Source organism: Hetaerina americana, unplaced genomic scaffold (genome assembly GCF_022747635.1).
Source record: "Hetaerina americana unplaced genomic scaffold, ioHetAmer1.1.p SCAF_1, whole genome shotgun sequence".
Taxonomy (NCBI): domain Eukaryota; kingdom Metazoa; phylum Arthropoda; class Insecta; order Odonata; family Calopterygidae; genus Hetaerina; species Hetaerina americana.
The window spans coordinates 75,504,167-75,524,265 of record NW_027286069.1 but is presented as its reverse complement, the minus strand read 5'-3'; the positions used below and the strand labels follow the sequence as shown (position 1 = coordinate 75,524,265).

Sequence of the window (20,099 nt, the reverse complement as noted above, 5' to 3'; positions counted from 1 at the left end):
GGAATCGGACAGAGGGTACCTGTATCCCGGGCACTTATGCGCTATTTAGCAATATTAAATATTTAGATAATAATAAATAAGTTACATAATTGAATAGATGAAGGCAAGGTGGTCACTTCTACGGATTTGGCGTTCAAACCTGTTAATCGACCGCACAGAGAACTCTTTCTAATTTAATCTAAATGTTGGGAAGTCCATAAATCAGTTTCATTTCGTAATACGAAGAGTTAGCGGTGTGTTTAGCCTCCACTGTTTAACTATGTTAATTTTACTGGTTTCAAGCTTTTATCCTATTTTAATAATCATTGAGTACATCTGTTAAAAGAGAACATCGATGGCGCCGGAAGTCAATCATGTGACAGCACGTAGTCTGGCCTTCACTTGCCTAAAATTTCTCTCGTGTCTGGTATAATCGTAAAGTGATCACATCAACCAAGAAGACTGTGTCGATGGCATTGAACAGTTTTCACAGCCTCTGTTTATCCTTGGAATTAAGTTATATGGTCTTGATTCATTTCTCTACGGTGCGTCACTGTTTTAGGAGTTTTTGTAAAAATCGTTGCCTTGCTGCTGAAGAGGGCAATGATTATGAAATATTTGTGCACATCATGAACAAACGTAACTTATTCTGATCAGAATAAAAATTTGTTTCTGGCAAGAAATGGATCATTCTCGTGATATTGGGTCAATACTTAGGTATATGGCTATCAATTTCATTGAAGGGCTCCATGGAATTTTACTGTTTCTCAACGCGTCTTCCCTTGGTCCATATTGGAAGTATTGTTTTCATCTGACCCCGTAAGACCCTGAATTTTGCACAAGTCTATACCACGGTCCTCTTTAGACCCAAATCAAGCGCTGTAAAATCAGGCTTTGGCGTATATTCAATGTAGTAAGCAAAGTATTTTATTACTTTTAAAATTATTTAAACGGGTAACATTTATTCGATGCGACTTGTGTGTACAAGTTCCTTGTTCTTGTATGTTCCATTACGGTGCTTCATCTGTTGTTCTGGCTTCGTTGCACCATATTTTGATTCTTCGTCCTATGCTATTGCCGTTCTTATAATTAGCTTCTAGATTCTCGCTTTTGTGCACTGTCTTAGATGTTTATTGCTCCGTATAACTATGCGTTTGACAGAGCACCATTCGATTGACTCTCGGTTCTCTCTTTTATTTTCATAGGAGACATTCCATTGTTAGTCTGTCTGGGATTTTAAATTTCGAAAGTTATTTTATTCCCTTCTTTTTTTCTTTCTAATTGGCATCTTACAGGTTATGGAAATATTTCTATTCCTTTAGTTTTCCCTATTAATTTTGTAAGTCCTAGGTAATTGCACTTCTTAATTCGAATCGAATTCTTTGAAGACCATCGTCTCTCTCTACAATTAGTACATCATCATCGGCATAGACGATGGTATTGAATTAACTTTTAACCTTTTCAAGCGTTTCTATTTTTCCATTGGTATAATTATTTTATACATTATTAAACTGAATGCCAATAGGATTAAAAAGTATTTTATTGTTATGTTGATACGTGTATAATCTGTGAATGTTCCATCTGACTACATCGCTCAAATGTACGATACCGAATGCTTTTTGTGCATTTACGGAATACATTGCCGAATGATTTTCTGTGCATTCAAACAAATACGAGGATATTTAATTGAATCATGTTTTGACAGTTTTCAGTCAATGTGGATTTTGTAATATATGAAGTTTTTCTCTCATTTAATAACTTTGTGCTGAATCTTGTCACAAGTTGTAATGTTTAAGAGATAAATATCTCGATAATTTAATTGTTTTTTCGCTTTCTTAAGCACTAGAATTTTAAAAATCCAGTTTTACCTTATTTTGGTGTCTTTTAACGTAGAATTTGCTGATTTGGGCTCAGGCCACCATACTTCAGTGTTTCAATATTAATTTCATCTTCTAATTAATTAAAATAATCTTTTCTTCTTAAAAATTAATGAGTGCGGATAGGGAGCCGGGTACCGTAGAAAGAAAGAGATCTCGAAAGTCACAAACGAAACTATATAGGAACAGTTAATAGGACAAGGGAACCATGGGTTACATACGAGATGATCAAGAAAATACGAGAAGGAATTGGAAGAATGTTAAGGTAGATTTAAGAAGAAGGAAGTACAAAGAGATAAACTGGGGCAATTAGAGGGTAGAATTTAGTTGGAAAATATTTAGTTTAATGTTAGGCCCCATCTCCGAAACGGGAAAGGCGGCCGTATGTGAGGGCTATAGAACAATAACAGCAATTTCTCGCGCAGCTAAGGCCGAACTTAGGGTCATCAATCAAAGAGGAGAGAAAATGATCACTTAGGGGATGACCAGTTTGAGTTCAGGAAGTGAAGAGGTACGCGTGATGTCATATCAGTAATGAGGTCAATAACAGAATGGAGCATCGAGTACAATCAGGATGTAATCTTTTTTTCGTAGATTTTGAGACGGCGTTCGATATAGTCAATTGCCTCGAATCAATAAACGAATAAGAGAAGGTAGGAGAAGATTGGAGGAACAGGCGATTCCTGTTAGTTGCAAGCGTCTCAACATGCTCAAGGGCGTTTGGTGGGTGGATTGTCAGGATGGGTAATCTTAGGAAGAGGAGTAAGATGGGATACCCATTTTCACCCGTACTTTTCGATGATTACTCGGAGGAAATGGTAAAATAGCCATGGGAAGAACTGGAAATAGGAGTAACATTTCATAAACTGTATGCTTGCGGATGATCAAGTTTAGTTAATCAGTTAGCCAAGGGATTTAAATCATTATTGAGTGCATACGGAAATGTGCGATAGGCATGGGATGACTCTATGCAGAAAAAACGAAAGTTACACGATTTTAGAGGCGGAAGACAATGTTAAATGTTAAAATAGGAGGGCAGAAACTAGAGCAGGTGGACATTTTTTCCCATCTTGGAAGTGTTTTAAACCGCAATGATCTCAATAGTAAGAGCATAAGAAGTAGAATTGTATAATGTAAAAAATCTTTCACGAGTAGTTGGGAATTAATGACAGGGATATTGAGTAAGAGTATTAAGGAAAACTCTTTTAAAACTTTGATTTGTACCGTGGTTTGGTTCGTCGCGGAAATATGGTCGTTGAAGCAAGATGATAGACGCAGATTGAAAAGTTTTGACAAGTATGCGTGAAGAACTGTGGAAAAGGTGAAATGGACATGAAAATATAAAATGAGGAATTGCTAGGAATTGTGGGGTTGGAGAGGGGAATTTTGGGAGAAATCAATTGGAGATTGAATGGGTGGATGCAGAACATTTTGATTGGCAATGGGAATTTGAAGACTGTGATAGAGAGGAGAATGTTGAACAAACAAGGTATGATAGAAAAGGATACCTCTTGGATGGAATGAAAAGAGGAAGGAAGTAAGTGGAATTGTAGTGCTTAATGGCTGCGTTTTGTTGCGAGGGATAGAGAAATATTCCGTTGTTCAGTCTCAGTTCATCCAAGTTCTACCTAAAAAGATATAGTGATAATAAAAGTATTTATTATTATTAGGTCATCTACCGGTTAAGGTAGGTTTTTGGATGGACACAGCTCCTAAATAAATATTCCTACTCTACATCAGGTCCCTCTTCATCTCTGAGTACCTTCTTCCTCCCTTCATCCTGTCCAACATCACAATCCTGTTCCTTCCCTTTCCTCGTTTGCCCAACAATCTCCCCTCTATCACAGTCTTCAACATCCCACTGCCAGTCAATACCCCCTTCATACACTTTTCCTGCCTCCATAAGACTTCTCTCAACAAACCCCTGTCCTTGCCCACCATACCAAGTACTTCCTCATTTGTTTTCTTCTCTTCTCTGTCCATTTCACAATAAAAGTATATAAAACACAGTAATCAGCCCGAAGGTCGGTTTAGTAGGCGATGGTAGAGATCACCCAGTACTAAGCCCTATGCGGCGTATGAAAATTCACACATCAGGGTAGGGGGGCCAGTTCCTTTTCCTGTGCCGGTTATGGTTCCCCAGGAAGACTTGGTACCCGAAAAATCACTTTAGCTTGGGTGGAGCTGCAGGTGCCCAGAGTGCCTTGCCCGGGAATCGAACCCGGGACCCTCCGGTCAGCAGCCCAACGCTCTACCCACTGGACTACCGCGACCCACAAAAGTATATATATATAATATTATAATTTATAAATATTTATTTAGGAACTTTGGTTGATAATTTATCAAGAAATTCCTTTAGAATAAGTGAATGGGTAGTTAATCAATTTCTGGACTCAGACATTCACAAAAGATACATCCATAATTTTCTTTCATAACTTTCAATTATTGAAGCGAATCGCTCCAATGTATGAAGGAACGAATCATTTAGATAATATTTATGGCATTCAAGTGTTTTACGTGTGTAGAAATTTCAAAAATTAAAATGCCATTGGTTTATAATATGTGTGCAAGTTTATTATTTTCATCTAGGATTTTCATTGAACAGTAATGTGTATCTTTCTATGAGAAAATATTTCTCCCGACGTTCTATTTCTCTGGTTTTCCTCCATCTCTTTTGACTCATTCACGTTTTATGAAAATAGAGATGTTGGCAGAATTTCAATATAATTCAAGGATAATTCAGCAGCAGCATTTCCGTTCGTATAATGGCATCAGAATTTGGACAGGAATACCGGAATTCAGCCGAATAATGTTTTTTTTCAAATGCATCAATTTATTATTAGGAGTTCAGTATAGGAGTATTTTAATGAATTTTATTCATCGCTGAAGAACCTGCGTGAAATTTGTGAACTTAATTAAGAGACTACCGATGATTAAATTAGATGCCAGATGGATGGAGCATTTCATGATTAGGCTATGAATGTTGTGGCTACAACTTGCGTAGGTTAGCGGTGACTGTGACTTCAGATCCCGACTGGGGAATGTATCATGTATGATAATTACGTAGCTTGCATTTGCGAAAGCTTTCTGTGTAAATATATCTTTTCTGTGTGTATAAATCTTCGAAACTGTCCGCTTTGTTGTGAATTTTACGACGCTTATCTGAAATTTAAATAACAATTGAAGGAGAAGATATCCAATTCATTGCAGGAATCATTCCATGTATATTAATAAATTGTCTTATTGAATACTCCAAAGCGGTTCGCATATTATCGACATCAGTTTGTGCACGAGATGTCATCATATCATCAGGCAAGGCAATACGTATGTAACAGGTGTGCATTGTATATGCTTACGCATTTCTAAATTGTTTTGTTTTAGCTGATATCAATTTTGCGTAAAAAAATCGTAGCGCGAGTTGAAAGTGAGAACTTCTTGACAGAATGTGGCGAGAAAAGTATCGGACGTCGTCCAACCCGACACCACAACCCATGCAATGAATGTTTTCCTGCTCCAGCCGTCCTCCCACGGGCACTGTTGCCACAAGAGAGACTAATTTATTACAGTGGGCGACACTCCTTCAAGACTCCTGCCCGCCCCCGTAGTCTCCACAGGTACCAAAATATGGGGAGCACCACACAATGGCTAAAACGGATGAGAGAACGAAGGGTGTTCATCATGAACAGAAATTAAAATGTTTTACCGCCAACGTGAACGGGAAGTGTAAAAGTAAGCAACTTTAGCAGAAAGAAAATAAGAAATCATTTTTGTCGTTTAAGGTGGGGAACTGGACACATTTTGCGGGCTAGGAGAACTATACACAAGGGGGCGAAGAAATTTAAATTTAGTTCATATATATACACATACGCGTAGTTCGCATGCCCTAGAAGTGTCCACTCCCGAGCGCTGAGGCGTAAACCCCAGTTGAAAGGCCTGCGGAAAGAGAAGGATGACAGCTTAGTTAATCCCGTGTGCACAGTGCAGAAGAAAAAGAGGCGAAGAGGAGAAAAGTAACGAAAATAGGCTCTCGTCACCGGTGAACGCGCGAGCGGTGAAGTGAGGAGGAGAGGCCGGTAAAATTGAGCTCAAAAGGAGGGAGGGCCTCTTCTACGTTTTTCTCATTCGAGGTTCCCGTCCCTTCACCCTCCCATTGCTCCACGCATCCAGGTATATTTTCTGTAAACTAATTTTTGTGAGAACCTTTAAATCGCTGGTTTTTGCGCTAATTTGAATTATTATTGAAAATCGTTGAAAATACTAGAATAGTTGCCAATGAAAAATTTGGAAGTCTTATTCAGAATGCTTGTAATCTCCCGGAAATATGTGTCCGGAAGTATCCACTTCTAAATTGATTGCATTAATAAAAAAATTAGTATGGGTAAAGTTAGAGGAACTAGGAATTATAAGAGGGAGGAAATCGTATTTTGATAACTCTTAAATCATTTCGCTCAATTTGAAATTGGCGTGAACGCCTGAAAATGTTCGCAGGAAAGAAATTAATGCTGTGCGCAGAATTTGACTCTTCCATAAAGTCTGGAGTATGGCATTTTTGCGGTTAAAGGCTCTTAGTTGAAATTTCGAGGTAGAGCTAGAAACTTTCTACATGATCACGCTATGTTGCTCATTCTAGCCCTGTTGCGCTGTCTATTTTTAAGATGTGGATCGTAGGCCAGCGTTTCATTGATTTTAGGGAAGCTTTCGAGGTTTGCTGCGGAACCTTCTGTGACTAGAACGTTTCTGCAGCATTTTGCCAGCGTTTTTCCGAGTTTAGTACTCCTGAACACAGAAGAACGTACTCTTTATGTGTTATGTTTTAACTATGTTACACTTTCTATATTGTTATTATTATGTGATTAAGATACACTAATTTAAAACTCAACGTAATGGATGAGCAATAAGGCCGCTGTATAATTTCTGAAAATCAATTAATCTACCCCGTGGTTGAGAGAATACAAAAGGTACATCATCGCCATAGTAATTGAGTGCTTCAATTAATGAACGTTCCTAGACTGTCTTTTACAATCTTCTCACAACCATTCTCCAAGAGAGGATTTGAAAGTGAAGAGTGATGGGACTATGGTCTGATGGGCACAGTTCAAAACGAATGCCAAAAAAGTTTCATGCAAAGGATTAGGACATTTGAAGAGGAAGAGATGGCTGGCTAACACTTTTGAAACGTCGGGAGGGAGTAAAGAGGATGTATAAAATTGGGAGGAAAATTTTACCGGCTAAAATAAATTGCAGATATAGAAGATGAGGCTGAAGAGTAAAAGTCACGACAAGGGAAAGAAATTAAAGCAAATGTAGACTGTTGAACATGATATGTGAAAGGGAATAGTATGGATAGACAAAGTTATTCGAGGCCTATTGTTGTCATTTTCCTTAACACTATTGCAGTTGTGTGCTCCAGAAAATTAATTTATGAATAAAAATTAACTCGGGAACGCCTCTGGGTTGAGGGAAAAAAAGCGAGATCAACATTCCTGACTTTCGAGGGTGTATGAACATTATAGGTAGAATATTGCAAGTGTGAGAGATTAAAATGGGATTCCGGATCACTTGATTTTCGGCCGTGTGCTATAGGTAGGTAACCTGCGGAGGAATCCTCTTCCGCCATGAATTACCAAGGTCTTTTGAGAGAACAAGATGTCCTAACGATTTACCACGAAGTAATGTCGTCGAACAGGGCCATAATCCGCGAGGTAAAAGCCAACGTTCAAGCACACTAATGCTTTTCTCGGAAAATTCAAAGGAACTGCAAATAAACCAATGACCGTAACTTAACGAAGTCACCCGCTTAAGAAATAAATGCGAGAAATTTCACTGCGCAAAAATCATTCGCCTGCTCGGTCAGGCGAATGATTGTTATTCTATTGTTCCCGGCTCAACTTTGTGGAAATTCATTTTAATTAAATGAAGAATACTGTCTTTTATTCACGCACAACCAGTTTCAACGCTCAAGCGTCATCGTCAAGTCCTGATGATGACGGTTGAGCGTTGAAACTGGTTGTGCGTGAATAAAAGACAGTGGAAAGATACATTGTATTCTTCATTTAATTAGAATGATTGTTATATTGAAATTTCTTGCATCTGTGTGTCGTTCTAGCAAATCACTCTGCTGAAGTTACTGTTGAGGCATATTGCATAGTTTCCTTGAAGAGTTTTCAAAAGTTTACGCTTAACATAAACTTCAGCCAATACTAATGGAAACTTTCCATAATCTAAAAAAGTAATCGGTATAAGACTGAATATACCGTAAAAATTTATTTGTAGATCTTCACTAAGACTTCTACGAATATATTCACATAATAACATGTTATTTAATGTTGTATGACTCCACCAAAAATAGAGTATCCCAAAATTGATGATAGCAGTTAGGTATGAGGAGAGGCAACCGGCAGCTAAGGCCATTTGCGCCGTTAGGGATAAGGGGGATAAAGGATAGGTGGGTAATTTGTTAGGTGTATGATGCTCATGGGATAAAAACAAACCCGGTGCCGGTATTAGCCTTCTCTTAAGGAAAGACGCCAAAGGGTCTACAGTTGAAAGTCCCATCCGTAGAACGCTGCACTGCTCTCCACATAGCACTCAAAGTAGGGATCGGGATGTCATTGTAAACTCCTGCTACCCCGGGATTCGAACCTGGACCCTCGGGGGGGGGGGGTGGGGAGTGTGACCTTACCTTTCAGAGTTTTCAGAGAGGTTCCTTTTGGTTCTTTGCTTCTTCCTTCAATTACGTATCAAGACAGTCGCAAGACGATCATTAACGACGTATTACACGATAAGATAAACTTGGGTTCAAGATGAGAGAGTAGGGAACTGGACACCGTATGCCAATATCAGCAGAGCCAGATTGCAGGTAATTTGATGAGGGAAAGCGAGGGAGGAAGGATAGGTAGGTGTTCGAAACCAAACGGAATGCCAGACAGGCTCTTCGAAAAGCCTTAAATTCTGTCCGATTAGAAATAGGGGATTAAAAGTTAAATGCAAATTATCTTTTCTGTGGCTTTATGCATAGCAAATCAAAAATATTTATAATAGCTAAAATTTATGTAAAACGCTTATATGTTACTGATAAAAGATATTGCTAAAATGCTGCAGGATAATTTATTAAGTATTATCATATTAATGACTTGATTCACTGGATTGATTGCGGAAATTGGCTCGTTTGTTTGGACCTTTTAAAGGCCTGGGAATAAGCCGATATTCTTTAATTGTAAAAAGCTAACTGTGATTTGTAATTCGTTTACCAATGTCACAAAGAAGGGCTAAAACGCTCCATGTGTGTACTTAAGGATACAAACTAAATAATTGTTGTTTGGCAGCTATTAACAGCCAGATTCCCCTAAGTTTAAACTGAGGAACGGATCAACCCATGTGAAAGGTATTTTAAATGGTATTTCGAATGCGAAAGATTTTTCATTTTGGCCTGGGCCCAATTTTCTAATTCAAGATGAGACATCATAAAGTTTTAGGACATGAAACAATAATAACTGCAAAAGAAACGCAAGGCGGTGTGTTCCTTGAAATAAAGAATATATTGAATATTTCTGTGAGACACGAGTTTTATTATGTTTATTATATAATCCGTTTTAATTGAGATATCACCTTTGTCCAAAGGAACCCGTATTAAACATAGGTACTCTTCCTTAAGAAAAAACCTCTGTGAAAACTGGAGTGGGAAGTATCAAAACTTTCCAAGGGATAAAAATGACAAAAGATGCGTCGTGAAATGTTCAGAACACCCGAAGTAATTCTACTTGAAGGCTTAATCACCTTAATTATGCAATTATTGGGAATTCAAACAGAATGATGTACTTCGGTGAGCATTTTTCTTAAGAAAAATTAATTCTCTGATTCTAAAACTTGATCTCCATTATTTTCATACAAAAGGATAATATACATGTATGTAAAGATAAATAGACATTTTTAGCCTCTTATATAATTCTAATATACAAATCTATTACAATCCGCCGACCGCTAAGCAATGCAAGTGATCTAAGTTTCTTGTTCCATTATTATAACAAATGCGCTTGCGCTTCTCGCATGTACACAGTCCCTGATGAGACTAATCTCAAACTGTTAATTGTCTGCGTCCAGAAAAATCGGAAGTTCCAAAAATGAAAGGTTCCGATTTGAAAACTGAAAGCATTTTCGATTTTCAAAGAAATGTCATTAGAAATTATAGAAACTTATGAGTGATAACGTTATGTTTTAGTCATAAAAAAAATAAATAATTGAGTGAAAGATTGTAACTTTCATTGAAATATTTATAAATATTGACTTTTATAATTGTGCAATATATTCTCGCCTAAAACAAAAAAAGTCATCCTAGCTTTCTTTCAGTCTTTTATCATATCTTTCTGCGTATCGAAATCTCATTGTGTGCCCGACGATTCCTCTCGTTTTGGAATGGGTAAGCCGAAACTTTGCAGTCATAATATTTTCACTAATTGGCATTTCAATTCTACGCGAACTTCAGCGATTTAAGCTTAAAAAATAATGAAACCGTTGAAAATAAATTAGAATAACTTACTTTCATCGTTAAAGAAAAAAACTGCAAGGCTTCATCAAGCAACGCAACATTAATACATGACATTTTTTACTTGTGCATTGAAATTAGGAATAGTCATCATTAATAATGATCCTTCTTTTTTCCCTCTTATTAATGGCAAACGTTATCTACTCTAAGGATTATTTTTTCCTCCAATTTTTTCTTTCCCAAAAGTCTTTATTTCCTTTAAAGATGTCCGAAAAAATATTGGAATATCCTCTGATTCATTTCCTCATAACGGAATCGTATTCACTCCGACTCAAGCAGATAACGACCATAAAATGTAATGGTTGCCATTTGCGAGCAATATTCACCCTTGTTTCAGTGTTCCATTTTAGTGCTCTTTGTGAATGGTTTCTTGCAATTTTTTAATTTAAATATAAGCTTGAAAAATACACATGTTTTTCAGGAATGAATTTCATTTTAAGGTTACTTTTCGTCAATTGATTTACCTCAATTTTCATTATTTCTAATATGCACATTTACAACACGGCTCTATCAAATGTTCCACGATGTCTAAATACAAGGGTAATTTACTTGTAGATTAATATTTGTCTCGCACCAGTTGTTTGATCATTTTACTTTAAGTTAAGTGGAGGAATTTTATGAATGTATGGTGAACTTGAATGCCCTTATCGATCGGAGATGCTTTTTTTCCCCTTTGGGTGAGTTACTCTCACTGTACTCTCAAGTTAATCGATCTGATAAATTCCCCGGAAGTGCGAAACTTCATACGAGTTGTAGGGGTCCATCGAATACCTGCTGGTAATGAGAAAAGGAGGCGACTGAGAAAGAGGAATATGACGAAATAAGCGTGGGTACGGCGGTAAAAAGTTAATGATGAAGAGAAATGTAGAGAAAAGAAGTGTGGGAAGATAGCGATAAGCAATGGGCGTTTAACATGAAGGATTTTTTATGACCTCCGGTTGCTAATTGGGGTGGATGTCGATATCACAGAGCTGGAAGGAACCCCTCTTCTTCATAGATTGTGAAGCGGCAGCTCATAATGGCTGGGAAGAAATTCGAGAGAGGGATGTGGAAGCAAGGGAACGAAGGAAATGAGACAAACCAGAAGGAAAAGATAAAGGGGGAACAACCGGAACCCTATACGAGGAGGCATGGGAGAAGGGAGGCTGGAGAATAAGGATATAGACTTCGAGGAATTCGCTTTATTATCGCTTGCGTGGAATGTAGTGGAGGGTCTCTTCTCCTGGAATGTTCTGCGCCTCGGAAAACATTTGGCCCCTTCCAAGAGGAATATTCGCTCAAAAATTCTGACCTATTTTAGTTCCCCTTTCCATGATGTGTATTCCGTTGTCATCGAGGGGTGTACAGTCTGCGCTGGTTGTCATGGTGCCAGGAAAATGCGTATTGTTCGCGTGCCCAGCGTCCGAGAAGCGAGAGGATTTGGCGCTCCAGCAGTTATCTGAGATGATGCATTGTGATCCTCTGTGTAAGTGCGGAAATTGCTTTTATTTCTTCGATAATATTTAGGAACGCTATTGTGAAACACTCCTTAATTATTTTGTGACAAATCTAATATCGATCGTGAAACGATGAACCACTAGAACCACATTGTCGTGAAAGTTTGTGCCTGCAAATTGATATACCACATTCCATTTCTGGTAAGAATCTGTATCACATCCGTTTACAAGGGCCTAATTTCCTTATGCCCATCTTATTTGTGGTGTCCTTAAATATTTTTTTCTTTTTATTACCATTTTCTTTTACCTTGTTTCCCAAAACCTACCGTCAATTATAGGCTATCACTAACACGGCATGGTAGTAATTCACCTCCGAGGCTCCGACGTATTTCATTGCGTCATCATGGCCGTAGACATTAAGGTGATATATCATCTGTTCTTCAATCTTCCCTGTTCTTTTTGGCCAGCTCTGAAATGGTCATCGAATATGCAATGCGTGAGATAGTCAGTAATATTCTTGGCAACTGTCTGGTAGTGGAGAAGGAATTATTCCACGTAGCACACTTATAAGAGAATCTCCCTCTTTCGCCCGGGAGTGTCGGCGAAATAATTAAAAATTTTTATTTTATTTTTATAAAATGTTTAGTGTCATTATCTCATCTCATAACAGTTTTGCTCTGCGACCATGGTTGATGTTAGTAATAAAACGAAATTTTTCTTTTGGAGAAGGCGTTTTCTTCGTGTATGAAAAGGGAATGGAATTACTTAGTATTTATTACCAAAATGTTCATTTAATCGTGTTCATTATTTACTGAACTACTACTTTTTGACATCTTGGGGTATAAGATTTTCGAATTGAAATTTTACAGGTTTTATCTATTCTGCGAGAACGTATCATGCTGAGTAAAATTTCTAAATACTATAATCGATCATTAAGTGCATCAATTAGGTATTCATACCCTCTGATGTACTCTAGCTGCATATATTATTTTATTGAGTGATCATCGGTTACGGAAATCTTTATGCTTTTGTTTGCCGTCGAGTGCAATGAATTGGGAAGGCTTTTTCTATGTAGTCCTGCGTAGACACTTTTTCCATGAAGACACTCCAGGAAGTATTCTCGAATGAAGTTTAGCTTAATAAAAAATGTAGCATGGTTCACTGGAAAAGTCCTGGTTTTTGTTATTTTATGTTTGCCTAGTGATATTTTTCAACGAGATGGATTGTATGTTTATGTAGAATCGCGGGATATCGCAATACTCACGGAGAAGTCAGCTCGCTTGCACGAGGAGAAGAGTGAATCTTAATACGCGTCCCCTAAGGCAAATGGTTTGTTACTTGGAAACAAAAACTTCTGCATGGATGCTTAATTGTGAGTACGGTGAGATTGCGTTGGTGGGAAACAGTTGAAGGAAAAACGGGAGATGATGGTGGAGAACCAAAAGAGTAGAGATCGCTCCAGAAACCCACCTATCTTCTCTCTTATCTCCATCCCAACTTCGTCATATTCCTCTCCGGTCTCCCTTTCCACTCATCGCTGTCAACGACGGGCAGAGATAAAAAAGGAGGACGTCTCAAAATAATCAAGCCTATATGCATGCCTCCTTCCATGAGATTCAGCGGAACACAATAAAACGGTAACTTTTGGAATGTAGTCCTTTCCTTTCAAGAAGGTAATTTGACTTCATTGTGAGGCCCACGTTCTTATAGTCTATCTCCCTGATAGTTGGTTGTTTTTCCATCACGTGAACTAAATTCCACCGAAGCCTTGGCTGAAAACATCAATGGGATTATTAATTTGAAGGTACGGAATAATTGTTTTAATCTGATGAAATGATATCACTCTAAAGTGGCAGATTTACAAAGTTTTTAATATTTATGAATTGAAATAACTCACCTGATGCCCGGCCAAAGCAGATATAATTTCTGTTCTTGAAATTTGGATCGATTGTTTAATTTAAGTCAGTTTTTAACCACTAGCTTTTGAATCGAGTCAATGATTCTTTATTTTTAATTTATAATTTAGCGATTTTCGACGGTGACGCTCTTCTTTCAATTTGGCCGACAAGATGGCAATTTGGTACAGCGATAAAAATGATAAGAGCAAACTAAGTTGTTACTGCGTTTATACATAATTTTCTTCCTGTGTAAGTTATTGCCGAAAGAAAATTCACCTGGATATTTGAAGAAAATATTTTTATTACCAAAGGGCACATATTAAAAAATATTTATATTTATAAAGGACGTTTTGGATGGAGTTATGAGTGTAGTGCTTGGAAATGGCGTCCTAAATTTGATAATAAAAAGGTATTCACTGACTGAAGAGTATTTAAGAGTGATAGAACACCGCTTAAGTGATTCATCATACAGTTATGTCGAGTGATTTCCGGTTCCTCTTAGCTGAGCTGTTGCTTAGCCGAGATGGTGTCATTGAAGTATATAAATACTGAAGCAAGGAATAATTTTAGGCACCGTTTGTTGCTATTCATAGCGTAAATGCAGCGATCGTTTTCATGTTATGATACTTGTATTTCGTGTTCTAGTTCCTATAGTTTTGGGCACCAGGTTTTTAGAACCATGAAAACTTTTCTATTTTCTCAATTAGGTCCGTTAATCTACAATAGTCTGCATTAGTATTCATGCATGTGTTTTTATAATTTTACAAATTTGAGTGCATGCATCATTTTCAAAATTTATAAAAATGTATGAATCGAATAGCTGTTCATGTGCTAAGAAATTAAAGACAGTGAACAAGGGATAATATTTTGCAAAATTTTCATAATAATGATTGCGTACTATACCTTTAAACCTAGCCTTTACCTAAAACAATTAGTATATAATCCTTTATCCCTTAGTCGAGTTATCCTGAGCCGAGTCCGGCGTGTTAGTTTGCTTGCTGGTCTCTCAGGCTCCACTTTTAAATTCCTCGGACGGAAATGAATACTTGAATTGAAAAAATTATTCCGTGTATGGAATCAACGAATTTTACTTAATTGAAAGTCCAGATGGTATTCTTTTCACTAGGAAGTTGTAAAATTCAAAATGAATACCATATAATTTTTACTACTCTATTATTTGGAGATGATTTTAGTATTCTATTTTTTCAAATATATCCCTTCGACATTTTTCAGTTCTAAACTAATTGAGTTTTCCTACTTTTGTTGCGGAATAAGGTAAAATGTCGAAACCAATGCGCGTGGAGAGACATTGGCTTTGCCCTAACCCCCTAATATTTTTCCCCTCCATAGCAAGTGCAGATTTCTGTTCGACTGCAGCCCGTGCTGGGCGGTAGTTCATATTGGTATATAATCCATATGGGGCCCGTGTTCACGTGTCACTACCTGGAGATGGTTCAAGAGGAATTGGTCTATCTCGACCCGACAAAACACCCTGGCCTCAACCCAGCCCTTCTTTTATATTCCCCCCTTGCAAGGATTCGTAGCGCCGCATATGTATGGCATCCCTTTATCAATCCACCTACCCGTATTGCATTCTTGTTTCGGATGGATGGGCTGGCCCACGATACTTCTTCTTCACGGCCAAGGCAAAGTGTTCTTCGTGCTTCGCGGAATAAAAATTGTATGACATCGTATGGGCAGCTTTGTTGAATTTTCCTTGTATTGACAATTTGAGCACGTGGCATCGTATTTTTCTCTCAGTATATGCATACTGCATTCATACAGTCTTTTTCTCTACTCAGCAGCTAAATTGTATTTACTTTTATACTTCATGGCCCCTTTTAATGCCATATAAATATTAAATTTCAATTGATTGTAGCTATATTATTATGATTTTAATTCCCAATCCATATAACGAGGTCCATAATGTTTTAATCACATAAGAATCATTATATTAATACTCAATTGGCATTTCTTTTATTTTTGTGATTAGGTACGCGACTTCATGGACTGCCGGTTTCAGCAAGCTTTGCAGCTCTTTTCCCAAGAGAGAAGCGATCTCTAACGGAAGGGTGAGTGAATATTTTCTAAAGTAAAGTAATTAAATTTCTAATGGTTGACATTTTGATAGAAAGGATTCCTTGTTCTTTATATCATTTTAAAGGAAAATTGTTTCTTATCATGCGCGAACTACATGATGACTAAAATGATGTTCACGTTTGAATCATTGGTATGCGTGCTTATTACTAATTTACTAAAAATTTTAATTTTAATTAACTTTAAAGAAGCTTAGCAGGGATTATGACTTATTGGCTTGCACAACGATCAAATACTCGTATTTGCAAATATATTTAATAAACTTTAGATTTACTAAACTAGCTTTAAATTTTCCATGTGATAGTGTAAAAGGATTTGTAAATAGTTAATGAGGAATTGGTTTATAGTTAAGTTGAAATATTCTGGATGCAAAGTAGGATACCTTATTTTTAAATGAGCAAATATAATCCGATATATATTTTCTTCGATTAATCCACTATTATTCACAATGGAACTGCATTCAAATTTCCAAAAGTATTTTTGCGTCACTTTGTTCACCACCGAAAACGCTCATTTTTTAAAAACTCTTCCATAATATATCATTGGTGACGTTAGTCCTAAGGGAGAAAAAATACGACTTTATCTATAAAGGATCCATCTATTGCTGAATAGTGAGAAAAAAGTTGAATTTACGCGCTGCCGCTCTGAGAAATGAAACTATTCTTGAGGCGTTTTGTCAGTATAAAATATTTCATCCCTAGATCAACGATCTAAATCCGTTCTTGCTACTTCTCGTCTCTTTAGTTTAGTTTTTCTGCATGCTAATAGCAAATAATGTACATGTATTGGGCCCATCATGTTTTTCTGTCTCTTTCATTATAGACAAGCATAACAGGAAAGATAATTCCGATACGGAATAATAATGGGCTGCGCACTATATTGCAACAGTGAAAGTGCTTGTAATGTTCACGTAGAGCATCCGTCAACTTTCTTGTTCATCTTTATACATATTCCCTTGCCTTTTATTTTACGCGAGGTTGACATGTCACCGAACAAAGGTGTAATTAGAGCGAAAAATCGTCCATATTTTCATGCATATTTTGGTTACGTACGTAGAGTGGAGTGAAGTTTCTAGAAGTTGAATACTGGTACTCAGCGTAAGTGTATATTTCCTTTAACGGCGATCAGAAGGCTAAACATTTAAATTACTAAATGAGATTTAAATGATTTATCGTAAAACGGACAGAATTTTTTCGTCTTTTCGGTGCATTTGGTAGGCACGTTATCCGTTGGTTAAGTTTCTGACAATTGGAAGAAACAGGAATTCGACAATTGAGGAAAGTGATTGTCTGTGATTCTTGCCACAATTTCGCTATAGTTTGAGCGTTATTAATTTTATAAATTTCTTTCTCAAGTGTTTCGTTTCATTCTAAGATAAATTATTCACCAAAAATGTACTACCTAAATAAAGGATTTGACTATGAACTAGCCGACATTAAACCTAGCTATCGAATATCTGGCGATATTCCACTGATGTTTTGCAAACCATAATTGAAGTACACCTTTTAAATTAATATCCATTTTTCCACGCAATAAATTGCCCATCGAAACAAAAAATTGGAAGTAGATTCCGAAGCCATTAGATTCTACCTTAATTAGTATAAATTGGACAGATTAATAACGTGGGATGCTTCTTCTCACCAAATGAAAACGGTACATGAGAAGAGTCCATGTCAATAGTTAATTCCACAAGATCATTTTTTCGTTTGATGCTTGAACACCTTACTTCTAACTTTCATTTTCTCTGATTTTGGATGATTTAATAATAGAGTAAATCCAATGCTCAAAAATTGCTCGCACAGTTCTATATTCAATAAATAGTCACAGTCATAATTTTTCTAGCGGTTAAACTTCAGGCATTATTTTATGAAAATAATTTATTGAAAAACTAATTATACTTAGCTGAGGATACAATGTTTACCACCTTGTTTACGACTCATTATGAATAGAGAGTTTTTGTACTGCAATATAAGAATTTGGGTTCTTCAAAGCTGACTGCTAAAGTAACTTGGATTCACGAATAGAAGCCTATGTTCTCAGGATTATTCTGGTTTTGAAGGAAAATTCAACAGTGAAGAGTGAGTCATGATGAACGAGTAGATTTTGGGTGACAAATTTATGAGACTTCTCTCTGGACCTCCGTGCAAAATTTAATTGGGAAGATTCATCGCAACCGTTCACTTCCTCAGCAACCGAAGCTGCCGTTGACATCTGATGGGGTCCGGAAAAGTTTGTGACTGATTGCATAATTTTACTCGTGCTACGTGAAGAATTTGAATAAGAAAATCAGTTGCAATTGTTATTTGAGCATAGTCCGTGATACCTCACCTATTAAAAGACGTCAAATCAGTCAGCCACAGTTTCACAGTAGGCTTCAAAGGCATAGTTAATTTGTTCTTTCAGTATCGCAGCTTACATTACTTTTTCGTAAGTTGGCGCAGGTATATGTACCGATAGTCATTAGATTTGGGTAAATAGTTGCCCAATAGTCCATTGAGCAGGCAGACACATTGGCGTTTTATCGAGTGAAATTCATTCCGAAGACCTATAGAGGTACAGTAGATATTTAAGTATGCATATTAATACTATTGACAAATATAATTGTATAATTGGTCTCATGTGATGCATGACTAAATTATTTTGCAGGCAAACAGGAAATTATGCGAGGAACTTTATCCTTCTTTTAGTAAACTCCTTTTTTAGTTCATTCTGTATTTAATCTCTTATCCATGGATAATATTGCATAATTGGATTCTCCTCTATAATTTCTAACGTCATGAATGAAAATGAATTAAAAATCAGTATGTGTGCTGCTATAAGAATCGGTGAGAATGAAAGTAATTGGATGACTCTACTCTGGTGATGTAGTGGAGTAATTTTTCAGGTACAGGCAACGACCCGGCACAAATTCGGGCGATGGAAAAGCGGTTGCCGTTAGCACTTCATATCTCTCGCAAAATTTAACTTTCGCATTATTGGTTAAAAATATTGGAAAAATGCCAGTGTGTGAACAAAAATATTTGTTCTTTATGAAAAAGTTTTTGTATCGTATTTTCCAATCGAAAAAATATTAATTATAATGAAAGTAGAGAAACCACATTCAAGCCCACGTCAATAAAATATTCAGATTCCAACGAAGAGCACGAATCTTCTTGCAGTACGAAAGTCGAACGAGCATTCAATTTCTGGGGCATGAATAATGGAGGTAAAGCGAGTCCGGGTCACCAGAGGGATATAAAAATCATAGTTTTGGATCTAAGATGAATTATTCATCTACAAAAGTTCTTTAGTCTTTAATACACGCGGAATTTGAAAATCACGAGTGATTATTTCCGAGCGTTAATTGTCGAGACTCATCGATCATATTAGTTAAGCTTCTCCTGCGACACTTGACTCTCAGCCGGTGTGTACTATCTCTTTAAATATGAAAATTTTAGATTTTTTTATGGACTGTTTTCCTCATGATTTGAAAACAATAAAACAAACAGAGCAGTAATTTCCGTGGCTGAGTACTCTTTTCATCCTACCAAAGAAAGTCACTTTTAGACGCAGTGTGCACAAACTTGGCTCGTCCATTTTGTCACTGCTTTCAATTATGAGTAATATTTTGTTAGAACCATTGCTATCATCATTTTCATTACTTCTTTCGTTAACGGTAGGTTAAAGGTAACTCGTAGGGTGTTGTCTCTCCCTTCAGGGAACTAACCAACGTGAGATCTCACGGCCGATGTCATAGGGCATCGAGATCTACAGATTAGAAGCCTATACTCTTGATCCTGTTTCCTTTTCTCTTCGCAGAAAGTCTTCCACTTATAGGTACGCCTCGAACTGATGGAGCTAGATAGAGACCAAAGCGTTAATAATTCCGCGCAATCTCAGTGACCATCTCTACCATACCAGCCCGAAGCGGATTTTGACCTCACGACCTTAAAAAGTCATCGGGGAAGCCTACACCGTAGGATGTCATGTAATCAAATGTACGTATTTCCTTACTGCGTGCGGAATCATAACATGTTATTTCTATACGATAACTGGCTTTCACATTTCTTTTCCGATTTTAGAAACTCTTGGTTTGGTTATCTAATAGTATCGTAATGCTATACCAAGATTGATTAGTCCTTAGTCTTATTTTAATCCCTGACCCCTTCGCACTTTCTAATGCAAACGCGTATCATTTTCATATATCTAGCGATTTTTTTCGGACCTTATTTAAACTTGGATCTTTTATTATTAGTTCGGTTTGTAGCATGACAGTATGGTAATTCCTTCT

The 20,099-nt window shown here is 37.0% G+C and overlaps 1 protein-coding gene across 1 annotated transcript in view; it reads left to right on the top strand.

Annotated features, from left to right (window-relative positions):
* LOC139693518 (uncharacterized) overlaps window positions 1-20,099 on the top strand; it is a 439,072-nt gene that overhangs the window by 127,554 nt on the left and 291,419 nt on the right. The window contains exon 3 of the mRNA XM_071591711.1: window positions 15,726-15,804. The gene's annotated coding sequence lies outside the window, so the exon portion shown is untranslated. The remainder of the gene's footprint in view (window positions 1-15,725; window positions 15,805-20,099) is intronic.